The sequence below is a fragment of the Gopherus evgoodei genome, chromosome 1 (genome assembly GCF_007399415.2).
Source record: "Gopherus evgoodei ecotype Sinaloan lineage chromosome 1, rGopEvg1_v1.p, whole genome shotgun sequence".
NCBI classification, from domain to species: domain Eukaryota; kingdom Metazoa; phylum Chordata; order Testudines; family Testudinidae; genus Gopherus; species Gopherus evgoodei.
In genome coordinates, this window is record NC_044322.1 from 95,898,910 (window position 1) to 95,916,829 (window position 17,920).

The following is a 17,920-nucleotide window of genomic DNA, read 5'->3' on the forward strand; positions in this document are numbered from 1 at the left end:
AAGCATTGCCAGCCTTTCACATTCTGCTTTGACTTGCACTAGGCTATGTGGGTCTTAGGTCCCCAGCCCTAATTTAAACTAAATAACAAACTTCGAACAATCCGGGATGAATTACTTCACATTGACACTTAAATTCAAAACTGACAGTGAATGTTGCTAATTGGTAGATTAGAAAATATTATTAGCATCATGTTACTATAGTGTAATGCAATTTTTCTTCTACCTCATGATAATGTACTTCCTATGTTTGATAGGGGTTGTGAAGAGGGGGAAAGTGTGCATCCTACCATAATGAAGGGGTGGAAAGCAGTTTCTGTATGTGTCTGGCTGGTGGAGTGCCTCCTGAAATAATTACTTTGATATTGCTGAGATTTCACAGTATTTTTTATTGTTAATGACTTATTAGGGCACCTTTATTATTGTAAATGTATACTGCACAGTTTCAGTTAGGTACCTATGTGATAACTGTCCTGTATCTGAAAGAGTAACATGTCATTCAGAAAATATACCTTGGTACATTATTAGCACGATAAAAGACTTAATTGGGGAAAAAAAAGTTGAAAAATATGAGCAACCACTGTCTGTACACTTGTCATCATTGTTCAGACTTTAATGTGTTGCCATTTGTTGGACAACTATGTTGAGTCATCGTGCTACCACTATGCTTTAGCATAGAAACTACATTTCTTAAAGACAGTATTTGGTATATCTCATTTATTTTTCTTCTACTTGCTTTTTCCTAGTAATTAATGAAGATTGCACAGTGCCTCTATGCTGACCCAAGAATTCTTCTAATTTCCCTTTCATAAACACGTACTAATCATACCAGCCAAAGTAAATACACTTAAATTGGTGATGGCCTCCCATTGGTCCTTTTCAGGTGTGTGCATTAGACAATAATTGTGCAAAATTGTATTCATCTTAATCAGCAAGCAGCCCTACTGAAACCAATGTTCAATAAAAGACTTAGCAGAAATACAGATAAAGATATGTTGTCATTCTTAAAAATAAATAAAATACCATTTCCATGCTAAAGGACAGTGGTAGGAATAGGACTCATTTTAGTTGTTCAACACTATTCAGATAAATTAATTTGCATCTGCTTACGCCAATGGTATGTGTAGTCCCCTCTACATTTAATATTATGTAACTAACAAAGTTTGAAAGAGTATTACATTTGAAATGGTGGCATTGTTCTTAATTTAATACACAACCTGTCTGATGCCATTTTCCAATTCACAGTGAAACCTGTTGGAATATTTTATGTTTATATTACTGATTTTGTTTTTCTGAGCTGATTGGATTGTCTATTTTTGAAATAGTTTCCAGTAAAGCAAATCATACATGTTAAGATGTATTCTTTAGGCATCTTTAACTTGTTTTAAGAATTTGCCATAATCCCTAATAAAATATTTATCTTCTATTTTAAATATCATGTTGATATATAATAAGATGCTTTAATTTGCTGTTAGCAATTGCAGTTCTACATGAAGAGGGAGGGTTGATTTGATTAATCATACTTACAAGCTGTTAGTAAAATGAAAATGATTTGACTTGATTTTTTACATAATTGCTTCATTTGGATTAGCATTTCTTCAGTCAGTTGTTGAGAAAAGAGGGACTATTTTTTTTTAAAGCAAGATTGAAGATGACTAGCTGATGGTATTAATATTGAAAAGAAAGATAATAGCATTTAAACACAGCTCTATATGGAGATCAGAGAAAAGGGGAGTGGGAACACCTATTAAAATGACTTTTATTACAATATATAGATTTTTCTAATCCTTAAAATCCCCTCAATTATTCTTATAATCTGGGAATGCATCATTACACAGGTCTGGCTTTTGAGTTACTCAGACAAAAGGTGACACTGGAAAGCAAGAAAAGCATTTTCATGCCTCATAGGTAAAGACATTTGCTGCTGTAATCTATACATATTATTCCATCAGATTAGCAATAAACCCTATTTCATCCAATTTGAGTTTTTAGTTCTTAAAAAAGGCTAATTAAGTAGAAAAATGATGCATTTAAATGTAGTTAATATTGTAGTTCTGCTTGTATGCAGAATTTGGCTTTTATAAAGTAGGTAAATATCATAAATATTGTGTGTTAAAAAAATCAGACATAAAAATGCTTATTTTATTAGAGGAAATGTGTATCCAGAGTTACTTGTTCTCATATCTAACTTAAAACGATTAAAGACACAATTATGTTAAATCACATTTTTATCTCTATTTTCTTATTATTGGAACAAATATTAGATTTTACTATATTTAAAGAAGAAAGTATATTTCTGTTTGTTTTTCTTTGTAATTGATAGCACTTTGTGTGTAGCTAGTCTCTGTCCTCTTAATAGTCACTTTCCCCTTTTGTTTGTGAGTCTTATAGCGGGACAAGGAAGAGTCATAATATATAAAACACACAGAGTGTGGTTATCTGAATTACTACTTTAATTATATGTAATATTGTCTTTATGTCAGTTTAATATACAGTATTACCTACGGGGTAATGTCCACCTGAAAACTAGTTATTCTCATAAAATACATTGTTGCTGATTTGAGTCCTGATTTTTTAAAAATATATACACCTCTACCCCGATAGAACGCGGGTTTGCATACAACACGGTAAAGCTCTGACACACTGCTCTGAGCAGCATGTTAAGGGTGTCGGGCTGGGGGTTTGATAAGGGGCAGAGGTTCTCAGGGCAGTGAGGGGCTCCCCCCCAGAGTCTGGGGGGCAGGAGCTATGGCAGGGAACTTTGGGGGCCCCACAGTCCCAAAGTGGCCAGGGGGATTAGCGGAAGGCCGGGAGCAGCCCGCTGTGCTTCCCTTGCCCCGGCCCCAGCCGTGTCGCTCAGGGGAGGGGGCTTGGGAGAAGGGATCTCCCCCCCACACTCACCAGCAGTGGTGGAAGTGGAGCAGCCCAGCCCCAGCCCGTTCCACTCTGCCAGCTCCCAGCCACAGCGCTCCGCTTCCTGCCACAGCTAGGTATGGGGGGCGTCCGTTCCCCAACCTCCCTGCACTCACCTGCGGCGGGAAGCAGAGCTCTGCAGCTGGGAGCAGGCTGAGGCCTCTTCGCTCTGCTTCCCACCACCAGTGAGTACGGGGAGCGACCTTTCCCCAACCTCTCTACACACCGGTGGCCAGAAGCAGAGCAGCCCAGCCCCAGCCAGCTCTACTCCGCCAGCTCCCAGCCATGGCGCTCTGCTTCCTACCACAGGTGAGTGCAGCACCTTTCCCCAGCCGCCCCCCAGTGACATGGCTGGGGCCAGGGCAAGGAAAGTGGAGCAGACTGGGGCCATGTCACTCTGCTTCTCAACGCAGGTGAGTGTGGGGGGGCATCCTTTCCCCAACCTCCTCGCACTCACTAACGGCGGGAAGCAGAGCGCCATGGCTGGGAGCTGGCAAGGTGGAGCGGGCTGGGGCCAGGCTGCTCCGCTTCCTGCCACTGCCGGTGAGTGCCTGTCGGGGTTAGGAGGGGTGGATAGGGGTTGGAGCAGTCAGGGGACAGGGTGGTTGGGTAGAGGGTGAGATCCTGGGGGTGATTAGAGATGGGGATCGCTGGAGGGAGCGGTCAGGGAACAAGGAGCGGGGGAGGGAGGCAAAGCAAGTTTGATATAACACGGTCTCACCTATAATACATTGAGATTTTTTGTCTGCGAAGGACCACTTTATATCGGGGTAGAGTTGTATAAGAATGAGAATTAAGTGCTATGTATTGTGGGCCAAGATCTCTGTTAAAACAAAAAAAAAAAAAGAAGAAATTAAAATTAAAAAGACATGGACCAGTGTAAAAAAATAGGATTATGAAAGCAGCTGAATAAGTGTTGGGCTACAAGACCAAAATGAAGAAAGCATTACGGCTGAAGTGCTGCAGTTGAGAGAGAAGCATAGGAAACAGAAGGAAAACAAAATGAATGAAAGTGTGAGAGCTGAGCACAATAGGCTGACCAGAGAGCTAAAATAGAAAACAAAGAGAGAATGGATAAGTGAACACTATAAAAAAGCAGAAGAATATGTGGTGAGAGATGACAGGGATTTTATTGCAAGATCAGAGAAACGAATAGAACATATGAGTTAAAGATGTTGGCGGTTAAAGACAAGCACCAACAAATAATTTGAGGATGAAGAGGCAAAGAATAAGTGATGGAAAGAATATATTGAAGAGCTGTGCAATGTGCAGAACACAGTAGAAGAGAAACTTTCCTGGAGAAAGTCACAGCGATCTGACAATCGGCACAAAGCTGAGCGGAAAATCGTTTTACAGATGACACAGCACAGGGGTCAAAGAGTTAATCCCCTGCTACCTAGCACCGTGTCGAGAGCATCTTTCCTGGAGAAGTTTCCTAACACAAATGAGATACCAGCATTCATAGTAGTAAAGAATTTGATAGCTTGAAAAAGAAAAAATCACCAGGAAAGTGATAACATAACTGTAAATGCACTGCAGGCAGGTTAGGAACACATGGTAAAGGGACATGCACAAGTTATTCAACAAGATTTACAAACAAGAGCAAGTACTGAGGGAATAGGGGAAAGTGGTAATAGTACCTGTCTATCACAAAGAAGATAGGAGTGAATGCAAGAACTACAGAGAAATTAACTTCTTGAGTGTGCTGGGAAAAGAATTCACCAAGTGGTTGCAGAGGAGAATGAACAGGTATGTGGAAGGAGTGCTTGCAGGGGAACGGTCTGAATTTAGATCAGGACAAATGCCAATAGATAATTTTTTTTGGTCAGAAAGATACCAATGAAGTACATGTAACAGGTATGGCTGTATTTTAACAACTTTATAGACTTCAAACAGACTTTTGATATGATTTGGCAGAAAGAGTTATGGCAAGTTGCCAGGTGGGCCAATTAACTCCCCAGGCTCCTCCTGAAGGAAGAGCCAGGCAGTATGGTTTGATTAAATGAGGCTCCAGCTGTACAGGAACAGAAGGGGCCTGTAATAGCCCAGGAGCTGAGAGCATAAGGGGGTTGCACAGAAGGAGTGTGCAGTCACTCCCTGGGGAAAGGGAGGTGTGTTTGTGACTATAGAGGGTAGTCTACATACAGGTGCACCCTAGGAGGAGGGAATTTGGGCTGGAAAACCCGGAGGGGAGAGATACAGAAAAGTAGGAAAGGCTCAGGGTGAAAGCAGTAAGGTATGGGATAGGGCAAACCTTGGCTGCCGAAGTGAGTGTCCCTGAGCTGGAACCTAGAGAAGAGGGTGGGCCCAGATTCCCCTACCAGCCATTGGGGAGCTGGTGTGGACCAGAGAGCAGAGACCGGACTGCCTGGGACAGTTTGCCTTTGCCTTTGCCAGAAGGGGAGGACCATAGGGATCTGTCCGGAAGACAAAGTCACGGAGAGGAAGCTGCAGCTCCTACTGCGAGAGGGGCAGCAGAGACAGAAAGAGAACCATGGACTGCCAAAGGAGGGCGCAGCACCTGGAAGAAGATAATCCTCCAGAATGGCCAGGAACATGTACCCCTAGCAGTGAGTGAACCTTATGACACACCAAAAAATTGATCAATGTAATAGCATCTACATCAAGTTGATGAATGTGGTGAGAGTAGACAGGTATCTGACAGAATCATTCCAGATAACTGTAGAAGTGAGATGATGCACACTACCACTAGATTTATTCAACTTGGCACTGGAAGCAGTACTGGCTATAGCACTGAGAGATTAAATGGGAGGAGTCATGTTGCATAATAGGATAGTGCATAACCTTAGATTCACAGATATTGACCTCACAGCATTGATTAAGGGGGATTTGCCGAGATAACTGACAAGGTAGACCAGGAAAGCAGAAAATTCGAATTGAAGTCAGCACAGAGACAACAAAAATTATAGCAGTTGGACAAGAAAAAAGTAAAGATCAAACTCTGAGATTAAAAAAATTAGAACAAGGGGGAAATTGTTTACCTTGGCAGACTAGTATCAAAGAATGAGAATTATGAAGACTAGTTGCTACTGCATTTGGAAAACTCTGCAAGGATTTGAGGAAAAATGAGATGAAAACAAAGATCAGCATATATGAGACAACTGTCACATCAGTGCTGTTGTGTGGGTTAGAATGCTGGAGTATGACGAAAGCTGCTGGATGAAAGATTTTATATGCAGAAATGAACTGGCTGAGTGAAATACCAAGAGTTTCAAGACTACAGAAAATAAAAAATGAGATAAGAAAACAGCTAGGGCAAGAAATAACGCTGCTACTGATAATTAAAAAAAGACAACTGGAGTGGTTTGGACACATGTCAAGAATGGACCCAGAAAGGATACCATACATGGAGATACATAGAATCATGAATCTGACTTTAAGGTCAGAAGGGACCATTATGAACATCTAGTCTGACCACCTGCACAGTGCAGGCTACAGAATCTCACCCACCTACTCCTGTATCAAACCTGTGTCTGAGCCATTGAAGTTTTCAAATCATGGTTTAAAGACTTCAGGGTGCAGAGAACCTTCCAGAAAGTGACCTGTGCCCCACACTGCAGAGGTAGGTGAAAAACCCCAAGGGCCTCTTCCAATCTGCCCTGGAGGAAAATTCCCTTCCCAACCCCAAATATGGCAATCAGCTGAACCCTGAGCATGTGGGCAAGGCTCACCTGCCAGACACCCAGGAAAGAATTCTCTGTAGTAACTCTGATCCCACCCCATCTAATATCCTATCACAAGCTTTTGGGCATATTTACCGCTAGTAGTCAAAGACCAATTAATTGCCAAAATTAGGCTTTCCCATTATACCATCCCCTCCATAAATGTATCAAGCTTAGTCTTGAAACCAGATATGTCTTTTGCCCCCACTACTCCCCTTGGAAGGCTGTTCCAGAACTTCGCTCCTCTGATGGTTAGAAACCTTCGTCTAATTTCAAGTCTAAACTTCCTGATGGCCAGTTTATATCCATTTGTTCTTGTGTCCACATTGTTACTGAGCTTTAATACTTCCTCTCCCTCCCTGGTATTTATTCCTCTGATATATTTATAGAGAGCAATCATATCTTCCCTCAGCCTTCTTTTGGTTAGGCTAAACAAGCTCATAAGACAAGTTTTCCATTCCTCGGATCATCCTAGTAGCCCTTCTCTGAACCTGTTCCAGTTTGAATTCATCCTTCTTAGACATGAGATCCCAGAACTGCACACAGTATTCCAGATGAGGTCTCCCCAGTGCCTTGTATAATGGTACTAACACCTCCTTATCTCTACTGGAAATACCTCGCCTGATGCATCCCAAGACCGCATTAGCTTTTTTTCACAGCCATATCACATTGGCAGCTCAGAGTCATCCTGTGATGAACCACTACTCCGAGGTCCTTCTCCTCCTCTGTTACTTACAACTGATGCCTCCCCAGCTTATAAAATAATTCTTGTTATTAATCCCTAAATGCATGACCCTGCACTTTTCACTATTAAATTTCATCCTATTACTATTTCTCCAGTTTACAAGGTCATCCACATCTTCCTGTGTGATATCCCGGTCCTTCTCTGTGTTGGCAATAAATAATAATACACATAGGTGAGAAATAACAGATCTCAACCCTGTTGTCCCTCTGCAAATTTGTATACACAGAGTCAATCCTTTACTTCTTTCTAAAAGTGCAAAGTTTCAAAAACATACCGGCGTTAAAGAAAATAGAATTAGAGAGAGACTGACATTGGATGCATTGGTTAGATACAGTGAAGAATGACATTGAACACAATGGTTTGAAGATGAGCAAAACTGAGAAGCTAGTACAAGGTAGAAAGTGGCGGGCAAACTTCATTCAGCCCCATTATTGCTATTGAGCTCTCTGACTGGGAATCAAAGAAAGAAGAATAATATGGGTCAAAGTTAAGGATGTTTATGAAAGGTATAATATGAATCTTTGTGCCTGGGTTCTTAAAGAAAGTGTGTGTAACTGTAAATTTCTTGGCATATAGTGTATCTAACCACATTAACAAGGTTTGTCAGGGAGTTTCATTTTCTTTTAATACAGAAGTACCAAAATTTAGATTAGTATCATAAATGATTTCAACACAAAGTTCCCCCAAGCACATGTTCTTCTGTGTGGAAAAAATCTTCATAGACTGATGTTAGTCTTATAATCTCCTCAGGCACTTGTGCTCTTGTGGATTTAAGCAGGTTAAATTTTGTATGAAAGACTGTTATTCCGTCCCTCCAAGCAACCATTACTCTATCATGCCCAAGCCGGTATTGTAAGCCCAGGTGCACATTCCTTTGCTGCTGGTTTATGACATGTAGCACATCTAAACTGTAATTGCTGACTGTTCTCATGCTCTGTTATCTCATTGGTGTTAAACTGGTGAATCACCTTTTCTTAAGACTTCCCCCTTCAACTTTAATCCTTAGTAAGGTAGATTTATTGGATAGTAATTGCTAGGATCATTATGGTTTTGAGGTTTTGAGGACTTTAAATTTTTTCTTATATTCTAGTACTTCCTCAGTTCTTTGCTCCCTCTTCCCCTTCTCCCGCATTGTGCTTGTTTTGGTCAGTTCCATAGATAATTCTTTATAAATACAAGAATGCATATCCTCCACACTACAGAATTATATATGTTCAGGATTTCCAGGCAGGGCCCCCTTGATTACAACCCAGGGTGTCCCAGATGTATTCTCCAGCCTGCCCCTTAAAGTGGTAGTACACATTTTCACACTGATATATAGCTGGACAAAATGATAATTTTAAAGAGAGGGGCATTATATGTAATGCAGTTGATGTTTAAATGTGTACCTCTCACTTTTCTTTAATTTTCAGTAATACGGGAATAGAGCTCTGAAGCAGTTATGATCATTGCATTGATTTAATGACAACTAGTGTTGTTTGCTTTTAAAAGAACTATAATATAGTAAATTAGAATTGTTTTTATATATGAGTAAAATATTTGCATTTAGAGTTGTTGCAGGTTTAGTCTATATTTTGACCTTTGGGGTTTTCCCAGAGTTATGATAAGCATTAAGAAATGGAGGCGTGGATGCTTCGAGTAGTAACTTTTGAGGATATATGTCAAACTGTTTTATTGGAAAAGGAAATCAAATTCTATGTAATCATTTGATTTGTATCACTGGTGATGAAGGTTCAAGTCTTGCACATGACATTACCTAAACACGAAAGTTTAATGTTGAAATAAAGGGTGTTGAAAGAAGAAGGAATGATAAAAGATTTGTTTACCACAAACAGAAGAGGAGACCTATTAAAACATAATACAGCTGAGAATATTAATGAACGTTCAAACTAAAAACTAAGATTCAGAAAGTAGAGCCAGTCATTAGATACAGAAAACAGCATGGGAGCCTCAGAACAGAATTAGCAGTGCTGAGAATTAATATGATAAAGTAATTGAAGTGACTCAGTTCTGCTGAAATTAACATTATAAAAAGAATTCCATGAGCCCATCAAGCCAACAGACTAGCCACATGACAGTCTTTATTCATACCTGAGATCCTATATTCCGCAGGATGACTTTTATCACATAACAGCACACATGCAAGACTTGAACCTTCATCACCAGTGATACAATCAAATGATTACTTAGATTGTGATTTTATTTTCCAATAAAACAGTTTGATGTATGTCCTCAATACACCAGGACCTATATGATTTATTGTTGGGTAGTTCAGATGTGCTGTCTCTTTTTCAGATCTTGGCAACTAATATTTGTGGCTATGACTGAGTTAGAATAATAGACTATCAGGGTTGGAAGGGACCTCAGGAGGTCATGTAGTCTAACACCCTGCTCAAAGCAGGATCAATCCCCAGACAGATTTGTGTTCCAGATCCCTAAATGGCCCGCCTCAAGGATTGAACTCACAACCCTGGGTTTAGCAGGCCCAGGCTCAAGCCACTCAGCTATCCTTCCCCCATGGATTGGGAACATATGCTGCAGATAAAATAAAAATATAAAATGCAATCTAGAGAATATGCTTATTAACAAGCTCCTCCAATATGGTCTGTCACACACAATGCTCAGTCCATATAGCGCTTGACCAGCTGAGAGAGCCATGGATCCGGTCACACTGGTAGACTTGCCTCTGTAAAGGATACTGTCTTGTGGCCTTCTTTATCCTTTTATACAGTTCCAGACTTTTTCTCTCTTTTCATAAGCAGAGGGTTTTGTTAACTTCAGTTCTCCCCAGTGCTCCTCCTATTCAAAGTGTTCTCCTTGGCCTCTTTTGTGGTTTGTAAAGGCTGAAGCCTGCACCTTGTCTAAACTGTAAACACTTGGCTGGGCTGGATAGAAAGATGTCAGTTGTTCCCACTCTTGATTGAGTTAGTTCTGAGACCCACCCTGCCCCAGGTGACCAATTTCACCTCCAGCAGCTTTGGAACACAATATTCTACATGTTATGTAACACTTAGAATATTTTTTGTATGTTCATCCCTCAATAACTATGACAACCAGTGAGTTCTAAGCATTCAGCAGACACCACACAGGGCTCCCTTCAGTGAAGATGGGCAACCATAGGGGAAATATACTTTTCTGAGCATGTCTAGGTTAATTCCTGAGTATAGACTTGTAACTGTGTGTACCTCCCGTCTGTTGCCAACAGGGGGCACCTGGGACACTGGGCACACTTGGCATCAGCCTAGCTCTGCTGCCATTGATGTTAATAGCAAAACTCCCATCACTTCAGGCGTGGAGTCGGGGCCGGGGCAAACACCCACCGACGCTGGAAAAGCTGGCCCCTATGGCTCCAGCCCTGGAGTCGTTGCCTATACAAGGAACTTTTGAAGAGCCGCATGTGGCGCCGGAGCCACAAGTTGGCCACTCCTGCCCTTCAGTGTTAAAAAAATGAAGATTAATGAAAGCTAATGGCCAACCAAAACTGAAATAGATATCTTGGGTGAGGTGGTTAGGGGGCTGGTGTAACTTGCAACAAAACAGTCTAGAAAGAAAATGAGACCATCATAAACTCTTTGTACCTGGATTCCAATTGTCCTAAATTCTACTTGAATCTACTCACATGTCATACAGCTTTTTGTAAAACTGTGTGTAACATTAATGGTAAAATATAAAAAAATCATAGTTATAAAGGGTTTCTTAAAAACATCTTCTATTTCCTAGAGCAGGCATCGGTAACCTTTGGCACACAGCCCGCCACGGTAAGCCCCCTGGCGGGCCGGGCCAGTTTGTTTACCTGCTGCGTCTGCAGGTTCAGCTGATCGCGGCTCCGACTGACCACGGTTCGCCATCCCAGGCCAATGGGGGCTGAGGGAAATGCCATGGGCTGAGGAATGTGCTGGCCGTGGCTTCCCACAGCCCCCATTGGCCTGGAGCGGTGAACCAGTGGGAGCCACGATCAGCTGAACCGGCGGACGCGGCAGGTAACAAACTAGCCCAGCCTGCCAGGATGCTTACCTGGCGAGCCACGTGCCAAAGGTTGCCGATCCCTGTCGTAGAGCGTTGTGAAGAGCATGTAGTCTATTTGATCACTGTTTATGGTGCTTGATCTTTAGAGGTGCTGAACACTTGCGATTTCTGTTGACTACAATGGAGATTGTAAATGCTTTGTATCTCAGGATTAGGCCCGGAGACAATGTTCAGAGTTAAAGCAATCATACTGGTAACACTGGAACAGAGATGCTGATTAGGAAAAGTTAAAATCCAATACTATTCAATCCTAGGCATACTATAACATTAGCTCCCAATAGCTTATAGTTACTTTTGGCTTCTGAACCTTTTCATAAAACCGTGAGTATACAAACCAGATAATTCTGTTGTATGTGTTTGCAACATAATGTGGCAGGAGAAGAGACATAAGTGTTTTGTCAAACTACAAAGAATCTTAATTTGGATGTAAGTGCCTGCTGCGTTCCCGGCTATAAAGATATATCAGTAGAAAAGGCAAAAAAGCTGGTGTACATTAGTTGCTCTTAAAATGTGTCAGTTTTGCCTTTTGAATAGGCTTGCCAAATTTGATTGGATGTATTCTTGGAGATTTCATCACATGACATAAAATTTAATTAAAGATTACTCTTTAATTCCTGGAGACTCCAGGACAATTCTGGAGGGTTGGCAACACTACTTGTTAAAGAGTTACCTCTGCCTATTTATAGTATCCTCTAAATTTGCTTAGTAAACATTACAGAATTTTAAAAAGTTTCTACAGATGCCATTCATGTGCCTTTTAAAATCCTTTGTAATATCCCTTTGTATTTGTTAGTTAACGATCTGAGGAAATCTAATAGCTGATACCTGCATGAACAGATGGTTAAGGGGTTAATGTCTCTTTTACCTGTAAAGGGTTAAGAAGCTCAGTGAACCTGGTTGACACCTGATCAGAGGACCAATGGGGGGACAAGATACTTTCAAATCTTGGTGGAGGGAAGTCTTTGTTTGTGCTATTTGTTTTGTTCGTTGTTCACTCTTGGGGCTAAGAGGGACCAGAGTGCAACCCAGTTTTCTCCAATCTTTCTGAAACAGTCTCTCATGTTCAAAATAGTAAGTACTACCTAGAAAAGGCGGATTAGTCTTATGTTTGTTTTCTTAACTTGTGAATGTGTATTTTGCTGGAAGTATTTTTACCTCTGTTTGCTGTAACTTGAATTTCAAGCTGGGGGGCGGGGGAAGTCCCGCTAGTCTATATGAGCTAAATACCCTGTAAACATTTTCTATCCTAATTTTACAAAGATAATTTTTACTTTTTCTTTCTTTAATTAAAAGCTTTCTTTTTTAACAACCTGATAGATTTTCCCCCCCTTGTTTAAGACCCAAGGGGATTGAGTCTGAACTCACCAGGGATTGGGGGGGGAAGGAGGGTGGGGGAAGGTTAATTCCTCTCTGTTTTAAGATCCAAGGAGTTTGGATCAGTGTAGTCTCTCAGTGTAGCCCAGGGAGGGGAAAGTCTGGGAGGGGGAAAAGAGGGGGGATGGTTTATTTCTCCTTGTTTTAAGACCCAAGGGGGTTGGGTCTTGGGTTCCCCAGGGAAGGTTTTGGGGGAACAGAAAGTGTGCCAAACACTATATTTTGGCTGGTGGCGGCGCTATCAGATCTAAGCTAGGGATTAAGCTTAGAAGTGTCCATGCAGGTCCCCACTTTTTGGATGCTAAAGTTCATAGTGGGAAAAATACCTTGACACCTGCCTCATCATTAAATTGTAAAATCAGACAAAGCATTTGACATACCTGTTGAATCAAATGTAGATACATTTTCAGATGCTGTAGCATAGTGTCTGAGAGCTATTTTATATCGACTCTGAAAGTGAGTGTACAATTTTATATGTTGAATCATAGACAATATTAAATGTGACCGCCATGCCAGGCTATGTAAAGACTAATGTCCTGTTCCATGAAAATATAATTTATTTGAAGTATTGAGGCTTCAGATATGATAACTTTCTTGAAATTCTTGAAGTATGTTTTGATATCACGTATGATGTTCTGATAGTCATCTATACTAGTAGGTTTGCAGCATGTGTAGCAATTACTCTGTTCTGTCTTCTTCAGATATAGCTACAGCCATAAAGGTAGAACGGAGCTGATGGTTCCCTGGTGGTGATTGAAAACTAACTAAACTTCTGTTCAGATTAAAGGCTTGAATCTGAAGCCCTTATTCACGATTGGCCAAATCTGTAAATCCTTACTCAGCCATAATTGCCACTGAGGTTTTGAGTAGGGATGGAGTAAAGACTTCAGAATTTGCTCCTAAATGCCTAAGTCTGCAGCTGAGCTTTGAATCAGCTAGCATTTATGATGAGAAATTAGCCTGTTTTCCATAAGCATCTTCTAAGTGTACACATGACAGCCTTAGTGCATTTTTTAACTTTTATTTCTTGGGAGTTTGAACTACTATATATTTCTTATTCATATCTAAGATAACTTTGGTTTTATATTTTCTGCTTATTGAGGAAACAGTCATGACTTCATGAGTACTACCAGAGCTCAGGACTGATTTTGTAGCATGAAGGTCTTCAGTGTAATTTAAAGCTAATTTGTAAATCACATAAGGAGAAATACATCATCATCGTAATTTGCTAAATAATAATGCCGCAAAGAGCAGGGGCAGAGGAGCACTGAATATATAATTCTTATGTACCATTTTTCCTCTTCTTACCAGTTTCTGAACCCTCTACATTGTCACTCTGCTAACCCAAATATTAAATATAATTTCATTTTAAAAGTAACTGTTCTTGTTATTTATTAGTATTACCACAGCACCTAGAAGCCCTAGTCATGGACCATGACTCCATTGTGTTAGGCAATGTACTAACACACAATAAAAAAGACAGCCCTGCTTTAAAGAGCTAAAATAGAAGTATAAGGACCTGTCCATGTGGAGACTTAGTGTGTGGCAAGCCAGGGTGTGAATGTACAGTGCACTAGCGTCCTGCACACTAAATTGCCATGTGGATCCTGCTACCCCACATTAAAAGTTCCATTGTGCACTTTGACCTTAGTGCGTGGTAGGTTACTGTACAGACCATTCACACTCCAGCTTGCTGCACACTAATTCTCCGTACAGACAGGCCCTGAGACAAGATTGTGAACTTACGGATTCTTGTATTCATACTCCACGCACTATTGCAATAATTTTTCTGAAAACTAATAACACAGTGGTTGATATCATTATAAAATATATGTGATACTGATGCATGTGAAAATATGAATGCTCACCAATTTTACGCTTTCAACTCTTGGACTAAAAGGTGTTAAACCAAACGTGTCGGGGGACTTGATAAACAGGTTTTCTCCAGACAGAGGAAAGAGGCCGACACCTCAAACCAAATGTGGCCCAAATTAAATAGGCTATTCATTTGTATCAGAGATCGCAACAAGGAAAGAGAATTTGCATAATGGTAACCATCAGAGGGATAGTGACCAGCAAAGAGCTTTATTTTCCAGACCTCTTGACTCCTTTACTCAGCATGAACTAATGAACCTTATCTGGGGTACCCTTCTGAAGAATACATTTCAGAGGTTCACTGGACTATAAAAGAGAGGGGCAAAGAACCCCAAGTTTTTTCACCAGAAACAAAGGAACCAAGCACTTTGGGCTTTGTGGGAGATTCTGACCAAGGGTGTAGTCAGCCATCTTGCTGGAAGGTAGTATGGTAAGAATCTTACTTTGAACCAACACTGTAGTTTTGTTTTTCACATTTATTTGCTAGTAACCATCTCTGACTTTATCCCTTACATTTGAACTCATTGAAAATCCTATCTCTGTTTTGTTTTTCTTTTAATCTAAATCAACCCAGTGGTGTGTTTCAATTGTAGTTATTAACTCCAGTTAAAGGAACAAACTATCTCTTTAAAGGAGCAATGGATCTTATCACTTCCCTAAATGTTCCAGGAGAGGCCCAGATGTTTATGGGCAGACAGTTTTGGGGAAATTAGGGACTGGTGGGTGCTGGGGTTACTTGACTCATACCAGGGCTGGTGCAAGGATATTTTACACCCTAGGTGAAACTTACACCTTGCACCCCGCCTTCCCCCCCAGAGCATAAATTAATATGCAAAACCATATTTAATGCAATATTAATGTTGCAAGCTTAAAATATACAAAGATCATGAAATTAATAACATAAGGTTTCAGAAAAAAATAATTCATCTTACTTTAAATTACTTTTTAGCGAGAAGGAAAAAATCACTTTTGGTTTTTACTAGGGGAAAAACAAAACAAAACTGAACAGATAGTTCCAGATCATACCAGTCTTATAAACAAGAAGTTAAATAATTAACTGCCCAAAGAGTGATCCAGAATACCACATGTGAGCAAGTGATCATCTCACAATGGGAAATTACTAGTAATTTTTCTTGACTTTTATTTCAGTTAGCAATTTCATTAATGTACTTTTTTCCCAGGGGAGGGGCAGCATCCAAGGAAATGAACAGTCAAGAAAGAACAGAAATAAAATAAAATAAAACAGGGGGAGAAGAAGAAGAGACTTTAAGCTGAGAAAATGTGCATTGTATTGTGTATTGTATTGTGTAACACAATCAGTTAATTTGGCTCCTCTGAAGCACTCCATCCTCCTTTAATGACTTAGAACAATGCGATTTTTCCACACCTCACCTGGTCCCTGATGCTGCAAACATGTTAATGCTTAACTTAAAGCCTAAACAGTGCTGTGATGGACGGCAGGGACAGGAAATTTACTCTCCTGTCTAAAATAAAGCAGGCGCTCAAGCATTTGCAGGACCAGGACTTTAGTGGCTCGTCTGTATATTGAGAACTAAACAGCAGAACAGGAGCACCCCAGGGGACAGCCAGTGCCAGGGCGATAGAGGCTGCAGAGCACCCGAGGGAGCCCTACAGAATCTTTTCTGTAAGAAGGGCCAGGCTGCAGAGCCAGACATGCCACCAGTGCCCCTCGCACGAGTGAAGTCTGACTCGAGCTGTTGGAGCTCAACCAGTCCCCTCTGGCTCTGTGGGGCAGGGACCCCGCTCTCCCGCAGCGTCTTTCAGTCTCCCAATGCCCAAAGGCCCAGCTCCCTGCTGAGACCCAGCCCCGGTCCCCAGCGCTCCACACTGGGACTCCTGGTGTGCGAGTGAGTGCCCCACCCTGACCTGGCCTGAGCGCAGACAGAGAAGCCCCAGCAGGACAAGCTGCCTCTAGTCTCCCGAGTCCAGCCAGCCCGGCCCGCCTGGCCGCAGGGGGAGGAACCCACTGTCTCCTCCCCCTGCCCTGCATGCTACGTGCTGAGCAGATCAGAAGTGGCAGCGGTCAGGGGTGAGAAGTGAGTGGCAGCCACTTTTTGGTGCCTCCAAATCTTGGTGCCCTAGGCTGCCACCTAGTTCGCCTAGTGGTTACACCGGCCCTGACTCATACTAATCAAGGCTGGTGAAGACAGTGTGTGGCTCTGGCATAACAAGTAGGGTACTTGGGTCAGAATTGCTGAACCATAGCTGCTTAACACACAAGACTGTGAGTGCATGCTTGTGTGCTGGCTGGGAGAATCCAATCAGGGAGTTACAGCAACAGAGCCATTTAAGGCACTCAGGGTTATAGGACAAGCAGTGACACAACCTCTCACTAGTGTAGGTTGCACCCTAAATTTTTGCAAAGATGCAACAGATCAATGCAGACAGATAGAGGAGTACAGGGAAACAATGAGACAGTACTGGTCAATGTGATAAGCATTTGTATCAGCACACCAAGTGACCTAACCATAGTCAAGTGTTTTGTAGGCATCATGGCAAAGGAGAGTTTTGGGGATTTGTAGGAGGATACTGAGGCAACTTTGCGGATGTTTGCAGGGAGATCCTACCAAGCTTAAGGGGCAGCTTGGGAAAAAGAATGAAGGTGCCTGTTTGCAAATGTAACAAATGAGAGTGAAGGAGGCTTGTATCCTGGACTTATCAGAGGCAGCAGTCAACAATTTAATCATGAATGAGAGATAAGAAGGCTGGGGATAGACCATGAAGGACCTTAAAAGTGAAGGCAAGCATCTTTTTTTGAATATGATAGAGAAAACAGACTGGTAGAGGGAATCAGACAGAAGGGTGACATTGTCAAAGTGAGGGGCTTGGAAGATAAGCTTTGCAAGAGTATTCTGATTATCTGTGAACAGCGCAAAACTGCATTTGTTAAGGCCAGAGAAAAGGATGTTGCTGTAATTGAGATGCAAGATGATGGGAGACTGGATAAGCGTTTTAGCTGTGTGGATGGATGGGAAAGATTATATCTTAGCAATGTTATGCAGAAAGAATCTGTGAGATTTAGATGTAGCCTGTATGAGAGGAGATAGAGAGAGGTCCAAGTAGAAGATGACCTCCAGGTTATGGCCCCGAGCGACAGGCAAGATGGTGGTGGTGTCCGCAGTGACTGAGAAAAGAGGCTGGAGGAGGTCTAAGTTAGAGGCAGAATTAAGGGCTCAGTTTTAGCCATGTTGAGCTTTTTCTTATAGCTAGACATCCACGAGGAGATGACAGAAAGACAGAATGAGATTTTAGTTTGAATCGGTTTGGAGTAGAGACGTAGATCTGG

The 17,920-nt window shown here is 41.5% G+C and overlaps 1 protein-coding gene across 1 annotated transcript in view; it reads left to right on the forward strand.

Moving 5' to 3' along the window:
* HS6ST3 (heparan sulfate 6-O-sulfotransferase 3) overlaps positions 1-17,920 on the forward strand; it is a 526,709-nt gene that overhangs the window by 162,019 nt on the left and 346,770 nt on the right. The gene's annotated exons all lie outside the window — the stretch shown is intronic.